The sequence below is a fragment of the Pinus tabuliformis genome, chromosome 1_2 (assembly GCF_031772625.1).
Source record: "Pinus tabuliformis cultivar Carrire ecotype Pingquan chromosome 1_2, CPIR1, whole genome shotgun sequence".
Taxonomy (NCBI): Eukaryota; Viridiplantae; Streptophyta; class Pinopsida; order Pinales; family Pinaceae; genus Pinus; species Pinus tabuliformis.
In genome coordinates this window covers 152,213,205-152,225,466 of record NC_142298.1, presented here as the reverse complement: position 1 = coordinate 152,225,466, position 12,262 = coordinate 152,213,205, and positions in this window count along the sequence as shown.

The following is a 12,262-nucleotide window of genomic DNA, read 5'->3' as shown; positions in this document are numbered from 1 at the left end:
AACCTTGTAAATCCTTACATAAGTTGTTGATTAATAATGCTCTATTAAAGTGTTATAGATCAATGATATCCCATCCACCCAAACTCACCTAACGAGAAAGATCCCTAAAATGTATAAGATGTATCTTCTTAGATTAACCAAAACCTGGCCACAAAAAGTTACAAATAATGGAATTGATTTTATTAATAGTCCCTTAAGGAAGCTTATATATATGCATCCAATAAATAGTAATGAGTTAGAGAAATGGTCTGATCAAAGCAAGTCTACCCCCTAATGTCAGCCATCTGTGTGTCAAGAGAGACAATTTCCTCTCAAATTTCAAAGCAATCCCATCCTAATCTTTATTCCCATAACAATTTGGCTTAATGCAGAAACCCAAATATTTAAACCCACCATCCAATTGCACTGATTGGACATCAAACATTTTGTCTATCTCCAACGCCTGTGGGTCCTCATGATCATTCAAAATCATAACAAACTTCTCTTTACTCATTAGAAGGCTCAATTCTTTGCCAAAATGTGTCAGGATTTGGTGGAGAGCACACCATTCCATCGTAGAGGCTTTGCCTATTAGTAGGACATCATCTACAAACATCAGGTGTGTTATGATGATTCTCCTTGGTATTTCACATCCTAAAATGACACCTCTAGATCTAGCAATCGATATCCTTCGCTTAAACCATCAATCTTAATCAGGAACACTAGAGGAGACATGGCACATCCCTGTCTCAAACCTCTAGTCACCTTAAAGAAATCTGTTGGAATGCCATTGATAATTACTGCAAAATTCACTTTAGTGATGCATTCCATAATCCAATCCACTGTTAAGCCACCAAACCCAATCTTATGTAGGATCAACCTAATGAGATCCAAATCGACATAGTCATATGCCTTAATGAGATCTATCTTCATAAGGAACACATCTAACTATTGAGTTTTAATAGAATGAAAACGTTCCTGAGAAATTGCAACAACGTCATGGATCTGTCTTTGTTCTAAGAATCCAAATTATTCTTCAGTTTTATGCTTAGATAGAACAAGCTTAATCCTATTTCCAATCAACTTGGATATAATTTTATAAATTACATTATATAAAGAAATGGGATGGTAATTTGCAAATGATGCCAGATGTGTGACCTTACGGATAAGAGTAATAAAGGTGGCATTCACCACATTTGAAATCATGAATAAATGACGTGATTCCTCCACCATCATCATCAAATCCTATGACATAATATCTATAAAATGTGAGAAGAGATCCATTGCCCAATCATGAGGACCTAGGCTCTTATTCCTAGCCAAGGTCTTTATGAGTCCAGAAACCTCATCTTTGTTTATTAGTTTCCCCAAAAGATCTTGGTCTTCTACACTAACCACTTGAGGAAAGAGATTTATGCTTTACATATGCTTAGAAAAATCCACCCCATCTTTGGCTCTATATCACTGACTAAAAAATTGAATCCCTTCCTATTGGATCTCATTTTGTGTGTATATAATATTTCCCTTTCCATTACGAATGGACCATATGACATTCTATTTTCTTCTACATGTCACTTGTCTATGGAATATCTAGTGTTTTTGTCCTCCAATACAACCGAAGACACCCTTATTTTAACACACCATTCCTCTTCCCTAATTTTCAAAATTTATTGTTTTCTCAAATCTAATGCAAGTAGATCCTTCTTAGTTCAGTCGGAGAAAACATTTGTCACTTCTGGGTCGGTCAAAATCTTAATCTGTTGATCAATAACAATCAATTTCTTAACCAATGCCTTCTTCTTCTCCCTAATCCAACATTTGGCCACTTTCTTTAAACAATTTAGTTTGTAACAAACAAACTCCATACATGAAACATCCTGGCCAATAGAGGAGGATAGCCATGTCTTGCTAACCAACTCTTCAAAAGATTGTTTTTTAAGCTACATGGGATTAAACTTGAAAGGGAACAACTACTTAGATACCTCATTAGTCCATTCCAAAGAAATAAAAAATGATCTGAGATCAAGTCCTTCATTTTCTTTTCCAATGTCGAATTAATCACAAAACGGTCCAATCTTTTCCATCTGCCCTTCACCCTCGTGTGCCCTTTTCTCTAGGTCGTCTTGACATTAGAAAGATTAATATCTAACAGAGAGTGAAAAGTGAATATATCCATAATATAGGAACCCAAATTATCTTCCTTACTTTGTGCACCCCAGATCTCTTCCCTATCCTTTGTAAAATTAAGGTCACCCGCCACAATCAATGAGCTTAGGTCAAGCAGGCCGCTCACATCCATCGTGTCCCAAAATCTTTTCTAGTTGGAGTAAGGTGCATATATGTTTAAAATATGTAGGTGCACAGTCAACCCACACTGGAACCTAGATAAAAGGATACATGCATCAAAGTGAAAAGCTTTGAAATCAAATAAATTCCACATAGCATCCAGTCCTCCCGACAGACCGAAGGCATTGGTTTCACACACAAACCATTGTGGACATAATTTCAATAGCAATTCCCAAGTCCTTTCCGTAGATACCATTGTTTCTTGTAGTAGTACCACATTCAAATGATATACTTGTTTGACATTACCAAGGGATCATCTTTTTTGGGATGATCCCAAACCCCTCAAGTTTAGTGACATAATCCTCATTTGGGAAACCCTGTACCGGGCATTTCCCCTCTAAGGGCCCATTGAGCATTAAAGACATCATCAAAATGCTTGTTCAATTGACATAATTGATCCAAAATGGGATTAAGGTGTACCTCCATTAATTCCTGAAAGGATTCTAGGAAATTTGATTCTTCTTTTTTGTTTTTGTTTTTTTTAATTTAATTATTTTTTATTTTTAATTTAATTATTAATTAATTAATTATTTATTATATTTTTTTAATTTTTAATTTTAATTTTTTAATTTTTTATTATTATTATTATATATATATATATATATATATATTCTAGGTCTCTAACATCCAATTTAGAGAATTTTTATTTTTATTTTTTATGGTATGAGGTACAAGTCCAATGGACTCATTCCTGACCAGGTTTTGACACCTCCAAGTCTTCCGTAATCAAATAAAAGTCAAACCCTGAAGGCTTCCCAAATTCAATAGGGGATGATAAATATTTCTCACTCGATTCAATAGTATCATACACCCTATTCCCGCCCAACCCAACAAAATCATGCAAACAATTGACACCAACCTGCATATCTGACCTAACAGAGGAATCATAATCTATTGGGATAGACACCAATGTCCCTTTGTGCCATTACAAATATCAATATTCAAATCATTCAAATGAGGAGGAGAACACCATCAACACATGGTAATGCATTATTACACAATGTAGGATGCTTGCCATAAAAAATCAGGGAGGAATAATTGTAATTACTTGTAGCCGAAGGCACAATCTTTGCAAATGTTTGACCAATATCCATCCTCGATTCAATGTGCATGTGCGACTTGTCACCGATCTTGGATCCCTTTCTATGTCCCACTGCAAATATCCCTGGGCACTAAGCCAAAAAGTGACTTGTCAGATGGGAACAAAGACATCTGAAAGGGACCTGCCAATAGTCAAAACAATATCTAAAAGTGTAGGGGCTTCAATATAAATAAATTTATGCAAGCAAACCCCCTGAAAAATCCATATCAATTAACACCCATGCAATCATCTTATTCAGACTCCCTAAACTACCTTCCTCCATATAATAAAATTTACCTATTTTATTCGCAATGGCCAAAATGGCTTCTTTCGTCCACAACTCCAAAGGCAGACCGAGCATTTTGACCCACATGATATTACATCTAGGAACTTCTCGAAAGGAAGTAAATCCGACTTGCCACTGCTAAAGCATGAGAAAACCCTTCGTTTCACCCATGGAGTAACAAAAATACGAGTTTTGTCTTCTAAGCTTAAAAAATGAAAAGCAAACATCCATTGAACATAACACTCACCTTAGGCATGCATTTTAGTAATTAAGACCAACATTTATCCACCCACGACTTCATATGATCCCTCAACATGGATGTGAAATTCCACCTACCAACTAGAGCCTTATTTTTCAACCTCTCCATCGAATCCCAATAGACATCCACCTCTAGGACCAAACTATCTCTGCTCTTGCTCGACTTAATGGCCTTCTTCCTTCTGAATTGCCGACATTTTCTCGATTTATAATCTCTAGAAACCAAAGAGTAATCGACCTCCACAAATGTCTCTTGGCACATCGATCCCACTCCTTTGCCCGATGGAATCACAAGATCAAGCTTAGTGACAGACCGTCTAACATTCTCTTATGCTAAAACAATGATTTCTACCAATTCCTCCAAACCCTACTTCCATCAAAACGATAAACACAAATATCCAAGGGTCGCAAGACAAGACTTACCACATGACCAGAGACACCACGAAGTCGAAAAATCGGTCACCGAAATGAGGACACATTTCCCAGCAAAAGACAAGTGTAAACCACCTCTAGCACGACAAATACACAACCTAACACATTCGAAAAATACCAATGTACTAAGTGTATAGGAAGAGAAAATCCCACAACATACAAGTAGATCCCACCACCCTCTACGTGGACAACTTGCATATGATCAATATGAAATGCCACCAAAATGTCATGATGCAACATCCAAAGGTGATGGGACCCACTATCCTACCAACCAAACGACTCAGAAAGTATCTTAGGGTGAATTTCCATTAATGAAGTGCATAAAGAATCTAGACAAATGAAATGAAATTTTAATGTCCACGAGACTAAACATAGTCTATGAGACCACTAGCTTCCATGCTTTTTGCCTTTGCAATTCAATCCTCTTATTATTCAAATTAACGAGTCCAGAAATCAACCACCCAAGAAACTTTCAAAACATTCCAAAAAGTTGATAGTAACCCCTCGGAAGACGTGTGATGACCCAAAATTAAGATCAACATATCCATCCCCATAAATATGGGCCTCCAAATAGTAAATTCCCAAGGTAAGCAATACCTCCCAGGAAAGTCATAGATCATGACACGCTTTCAAAAATAAAGATCAACCACCCCTCATAAAATCCATCACATCTCACCAACCACCCCACTACTAGCTAATGGAAGAAAATATGTCCAACCTACATAATGATCCAAAAAAAAAATACTTTAGGGATACGACCAACCACTCAGATCTTGGACAAATTCAAAATTGTAATTGATGACTGAAGGTTGACTACCCAAAAGTTGTTGGGATGACCGAAGGCTGAATACCCAAATATGTCCATCATCAAATACTATGACAAAGTGTTTCCAGACCACATGTCTCTGATATTAAGCAGCTCGATATCCAGATATAGACAAGCGACTGCAAAATCCAGTTCGATATAGAAGGTTTGATATCTGATAGTTCGAAGGTTGTGGTCTGACAGTTATATGTGGAGGTTTGGTCCTTACAAGTTTGCGGTTCAATCCTGGGCAAGACTATATAAACTTGAAAGCTCTTCTGGGTGAGATTTCTTCAGTTAAAAAAAAAAAATATCCGATACTACAAAGCTAGAAAAAATACTAGACCTCAACACAAACCCAAACTCATCGGCTAGCAAAACTAGTCCCTAATACTCGCTAATCCTATCTTTTTATAACCCGTCACATGAAAACACGGTCTACCCAACTCCAACCACTACTACACCAACACCAGCTACACCAGATCCAACAACAACAAAATATCCATCCAAAACTCATAACCAAAACTTAGAAGGATGACCACAAATTTTGAATGTCTACTTGCACGATGATTCCATGTCTGTCACACAAATGAAACTTACCCAAGCTCGAAAACTGCCTTTTTGATTTTTCTTTGTAAATGAGACCGTTCCTATTGCCATCGCTAATTTATGATTCATCTTCTTTATTATCAATGCAACTACCACAATCTCTCTATTGCCATATCCAGTGGGTAGTTTAAACTCAAACCTAATACTAATGCAACTTCACTCAATTTTAATTCTCTCGATGCAATATTTGCCAACTTCATTTTCCTCTTTGCTCAATTTCAGTTTTGTCTGTCAACATCATTGCCCTCATATTTTTCAAGCTTGCTATTCCTTGAGGTGTAACTGTGTGGATGCCCTTTCTCCTAGAAAAAAATGGTGACAATAAATAATGCTAATCTCTTGAACTTGAATATATATATATTCCTTTGTGAGGTGTATTGGTCCACATTAACAAGGTTTATTACAAGTGGGACTATCCACTAATGTGGAAAAGCCACACTTTGAATTTTCCCTTATTGTTTGCAAAAATATATGTGCGCGCACATTTTTTTTTTTATGTGCAAGTCTTATTATCTCTGCCATGGGTGGAACCCTAGTAAATACATTGATTAACTATTAGTTTGGGTTAGCCCAAAAAATGCTTACTATTATCCAAATTTTAAGATTAAATAAACACAGTTGTTCACTAGTTTTTAATAATATTGATTAAAGTAATTGGGGGCTTGTACTCAAGCAATGGTGAATGTTCTCAAGATCCTCTTACTTATGATCAATATTTTGTGAAATTAGGATGAAACTAAGAGAAAATTATATGAAATAAGAAATAAAAAGTTAGAGGAAGTTAATGTACCATAAAGACTTCATTGCCCAAAGTTAAAAGATTAAAATTATCTTTCTACACGAGTGAACTATAATGAGTTCTATATTGAAATTGTGAGTTTAACAATACATAAAATGTTCCATGAAGAAATAAGATATAATCTTTGTGATATTAAGAAAGTGGAAGATGCAAATTGCATTATCTTAAAATGCTTTACCTATGCATACATTAAGTCTCAATTTTATAATAGTTAAACAAACATTGGTGTTAATAACTAAGTCTCAAATTTACAATATTTGTACAATAATTGATGTTCATAATTTATCATCTCACACAACCAAAGAGATCTAGGAATGTTTCTCTACAATCTTTTTGATTGTACAAAAAAATTGTTAAAACAAAAAAAAATGATCAATTTTCTTAAGTCTAATAAATCAAAGTTGGTCATCGTGGATGTATGGTAATCATTATCATTATCATTTTCAATTTATTATTACAAACTACATAATATAAGTTATGAAAATATGTATAATTCAAATTTTAAAAATCAAATAATGTTTTTTTTTGTTTTTTTTTTCTTTGAAATAAACACATTATAAAATTGATAGGAATAATTAAATTATCATTAAACTATAAATTTTGGAAGTACCATTAATTTGAAAAAAATACAAAAAACATTATAAACAAATTGAAATTTATCAATAATAAATAATAATGTATCAACATTATTATATCATCTTTTTTTTTTTCGCTGAAGCAAGAGTTGGTCCTTCTATTCATTTAAAGCTAAAAATAGGTTACATAAAATACAACAAAGTCAGAGGAGAAGAGTGCCATAAGCAACTTTCACCCTGAGCTTTGGGTGCTGAGCCACCCAACACAACACATCACCTAAACCTTTCAAACCGACATCCGAGCTCAAAAGGAAAAGGATTAAAGAAGGAAAGGAGACAAGTGACCTCGAAAGGTCATTAAGCGGACCCGATGAGGAAATAAAGACCGAATTAACAAAACATCAAGTCCACTAGGGGGTAACCCTCGATAAAGTAGACCACACAAGCTTCTCCGAACCCATCCTTGAGAAGAAACTAGCAAGAAAGATAACTCAAATCCGCCAACTTGCATAAAAAACCATAGCCATTAATATGCTTCTATTGTATCTGATGGCTTTAAGGAATATCAAGTGGAAAAGAAGACTGCGGCTTACCTACTCGACAAAGGACATATTCTCTTTCCTTCATGAGCCACGTGTTGATCGTTTAGTGGCATCGGGCGCAATTCTATAAAACTGCTTTGGGTTTTGGGGGCTCCCGAAAACCACTTTAACTGTAGCCACCCTCTTTTTACCGCGGTTGGCTTTACCCCCTACCAACCAACCAGCTGCGAGACCCACTTGAGTAAATTGCTATGCAACTTTGATAAAAATGCTGCTATTAGTCCTGACTGCTCGCTCTTTGCCCAAGCTCCCTGCAATCCCAGTGCTATCAGTCCCCACTCGTCCGAGAGTTCTGGGTTTGTGGAGGTCTGGGCCACAATTCCGATCAAAGGAACAAATATTCTTTTCATTTGAATCCCTGGTCTATTTTGTAGACTGACATCCACTCTTTCCCCAAATTTACAACCTGTCAAGATCCCCTGTTCTGATAGAGCTCGCAGTCCTCGTTCGCCTGTCTGAGACACACATCCTTCAATCTGCCCTGGGGGACCTCTGTCCAATTATATTTATTGTTGTTTTTGGTGCAGAGTGATCCTTTACTGGCTAAAATGTCTTCTAATTTATTGGCTGTCCGGTGCACATGCGTGAATCGTAGGGTTCTCATGTTCTTCAGATGGGATTGGATCCTGCGATAAACTTGAAGAAGCCTCCAATGACTCAAAACATTTTCCTGAGTAGAGCCATAGCTGATTTTCTTGACCGATTTGATAACCAACCCAAAGTCTGCCTCTATTATAATCTTATGAATATTTGAGTCTCTTAGGATTTCTAAGCATTGCTCAAGGGCCATGAGCTCCACCATGTTGTTAGTGGCTTTCCCCAAATTACTATGGAAGATGATTTCTATACATCCCTTCTCGTCCCTTATCACTCCACCATAACCAGCCATGCCCAGGTTTCCTTTTGAGGCCCCATCAATGTTGCATTTCCTAAAACCTTGAGGGGGAGGATACCAGAAGTCTTTTTCAGGAGAAATTTGATTTGACTTTTTGATATTTCCCTGAGGAATGAGCCCCTGCAGACCCAACTTTAGTAATATTTGAACATCAATATCTGAAGGGTTATTCTCAGGGGGTTTTTTAATGAGGGTTCCTATCGTCTCCTTGATCTGTTTTAAAATCAGATCCATGATGCACTGGGAAGAACCTTTCCTGTTATTGAAAATTCTATTGTTGTGTTCTTTCCAGACATCCCAGATAAGGAAGCCTGGAGCTAAAGCCCATGCTTTGTTGACTGTATCATAATCAGAGAAACTTTTCCTCCATTTCTTTAAGGTGCTGGTTATGCTACCCATGTCCTTGTCTGTTTGTCTGAATATTGAAGCAATCCCATTCCACAATGTGGAAGTAAAAGGACAAAGGTTGAGAAGATGCTCAATCGTTTCTTCTTGTGATTCACATAGCTGGCACTTGGAAGGACCAGAAACCCCTCTTTTCCGAAGGTTCTCCCAGGTGAGAATTTTCTTATGCTGCACTAGCCACATAAATAGTTTGATCTTCATCTAGCCTTGGTTCTACCATAGGTCCTTCCAAACCCGATCAGGGTTTGTGAAGTCAAGTCCAAGGGCTATACATTTAGCCTCTTTAAGGTTAAAGGTGCCTTCATTGTTATTACCCCATCTCAGCTGGTTAGAATCTGTTGAAACCAGGATCTTCCTTTGTTCCACGATGTTTGTTAGAGCTTCTGCCTGTGCCTTCAAGGGGGAGGTGTCCCTATAAACCAGTTTCTTCCATATCCTCGATTTTCCTCCATTGTTTTCCTAATCATAGAAATCATTTACTTTGAGTAACCCTTTGTTTTCCGTATCGTTCTTGAGACATGAAAATTCTTCTTTTAACAACTTAGGTTCCTGTTGCCACTTATCTTCCCAAAACCAGGCATTGTTTCCATCTCTAATTTCCTAGAAACTATGTTTCTGAACAATGGCTCTATTCTCCCAAGCTTTGTTCTAGATGTGGGAGCCTTTGATAATCCCAGAGATTCTAATGTGATCCCTATCTTTCCAATTGTTTTCATATTTCTGCTTCCAAATTTGTGCCAAGGGGAAGCTGAGCCTTTTAGCCATCTCCACTGTAATTTTACCCCTAAAACTTTGTTTAGTACCTCAGGATCATCCAGTCCCAAACCTCCATGTGTCTGACGTTTGCATATCTTTTCTTAGGGTACCAAGGCCCATTTTTTCTTCTCTTCACCTTTACCCCAAAGAAAACCTCTTTGGATATTTCTGCAAAGTTGCAAGACTCCTTTAGGAGCTGGAAGGGCTGAAAACATAAAGATGGGGATAGTTTGAAGGATAGCTTTGGTGATCACTAGCCTCCCTGCTAAGTTCAAAGACCTGCTTGACCATTTCCGAGTTTTGTCCTGTAGCTTATTAATCACAGGCTCCCAGATTGTCTTGCTCAGAGGTTTGTTTGTTAGTGGTACTCCCAAATATTTGGAGGGTAGCATTTCTCTTTGAAAGCCTAAAATTCTGGATATATTTCTTTGAATAGCAATATTAGTGTTGAAAAAGAAAATCTTTGATTTGGAGAGGCTTACCTCTATGCCTGTCACCATTGCAAAGTCTTTCAGGATTTGTTTGTAAGCTAGAGCTTCCTTGAATGTAGGTATGCCCCATAGCGTAGTGTCATCCACAAATTGTTGATGGGTTAAAGCATTACCATTCCCGGTTAATCTAAGACCTTGGATTTTTCCTTCTACTTTGGCCGCCTTGATGGCTAGGCCAAGTCCTTCCATCATGAGGATGAAGAGGAAGGGAGAGAGGGGATCTCCTTGCCTTAGACCTCTCGAGGGATTAAAGGTCTTGGATGGTGAACCATTTAACAGGATTGAAAAACTAGAGGTAGTAACAAGGGCCATTACCCATCTTACCCAGTTATGGTCAAATCCATAAGCTAAAAGAACTTTCCTTATGTAGGCCCAATTTAGCTTATCATAAGCTTTTTCTAGGTCAAGTTGCATAATCATTCCTGCCTGCCTATTGCTTGTAAGAGAGTGAACCACCTCATGAGCTTGAATGATATTGTTGAGAATTTGTCTGCCTTCCACATACCTAGTTTGCTCCTCAGAAATGAGAGTAGGTAGAAGGGGTTTAAGCCTGTTGGCAATTATTTTGGAAATAATTTTATACACCACATTGCATAATGCTATTGGTCTGAATCTGTCTGGTGTCATAGCATTATCCTGTTTTGGAATTAAGGATAAGAAAGATGTGTTGAGCGCCTTCAAAACAGTTCTATTTTTCTTGGAGTCCTCCACCACATCAAGGATGTCCTGCTTGACTATGCCCCAACATGCTTTAAAGAAGTCAACATTGAAACCATCCGGACCTGGCGCCTTTCCATTTTGCATATCTTTGATTACTTCGCTGACCTCCTCTTCATTCACAGGCCTGTTTAGATTATAGTTATCATTTCTTGTCACAAGCTTAGGAATGTGCTTAGTGAAGTCATTGATGAATTGTGATCTGTCTAAGAGAGGTTCCTCTGCTATGCCTTGGAAATGTTGAACTAGCGCAACTTCTATATCTTTGTGGGTATTGAGTTGATTTCCATGTGAATCCTTGATTTTTGAGATCCTGTTATGGGACCTGTGCTCCATGGTTGATTTGTGAAAAAACCTTGTGTTCCTTTCCCCTTCTTTTAACCATTGTACTCTCGATTTCTATTTCCAGAATATCTCCTCCTGTTTGCATAATTCCTCCCATTCCTGTTGATGGTTGTTGCCTTGTTCCTTAATTCCTTCATTGAAGCCTTACGTGATGAGGATCTGATTAATTTCCCGTAGCTTCCTTTCAACTACTTTTTTAGCTTCAAAAATGTTGCCAAACTCATTCTTATTCCAATCTTTAAGCCTGATTTTGACATGTTTCAATCTTTTATGCAAGAGGAACATTTTCGTACCCTGAACCTGTATATCCTCGTTCCACCATTTTTCTATATTGCTGCTAAATTCTGGATGAGTGAGCCAGATATTTTCAAACCTGAAAGGTCTGTTTCTTGGAGTACCTATAAAGGACGCTTCAAGTTGTACAGGCCAATGATCCGAACCACCAAAAGGGAGTATCATCGCTGACATTTCCAGGCCTGTGAGAATAAGGTCCTCAGAGAGAATGAATCTGTCAAGCTTTGATGCCACTTGAGACTCTCCTCCCCTTTTGTTATTCCAGGTAAAGATGCCATTACTTGTCTCTGTATCTACTAACCTCATATTGTTTATAAAATTTTGAAATGCTATGGACTCTCTTCCAAGTAATCTGGTTCCACCTTTTTTTCTGACAGGGACCTGATCATGTTAAAGTCCCCACCCAGAATCCATGGGACACCCGAGTGTCTGTCTCTTAAATCCTCCAGTGAAGTAAGCATTCTAAGCTTGTCTTCAGGCTTCTGTGGGCCATAAACATTTGTGATTAAATAAACTTCCTTGTCCCCCAAAGGTTGAATAACCACTGATAAGTAGTTCCTAGATGCTTCAACATCCAGGATACCTAG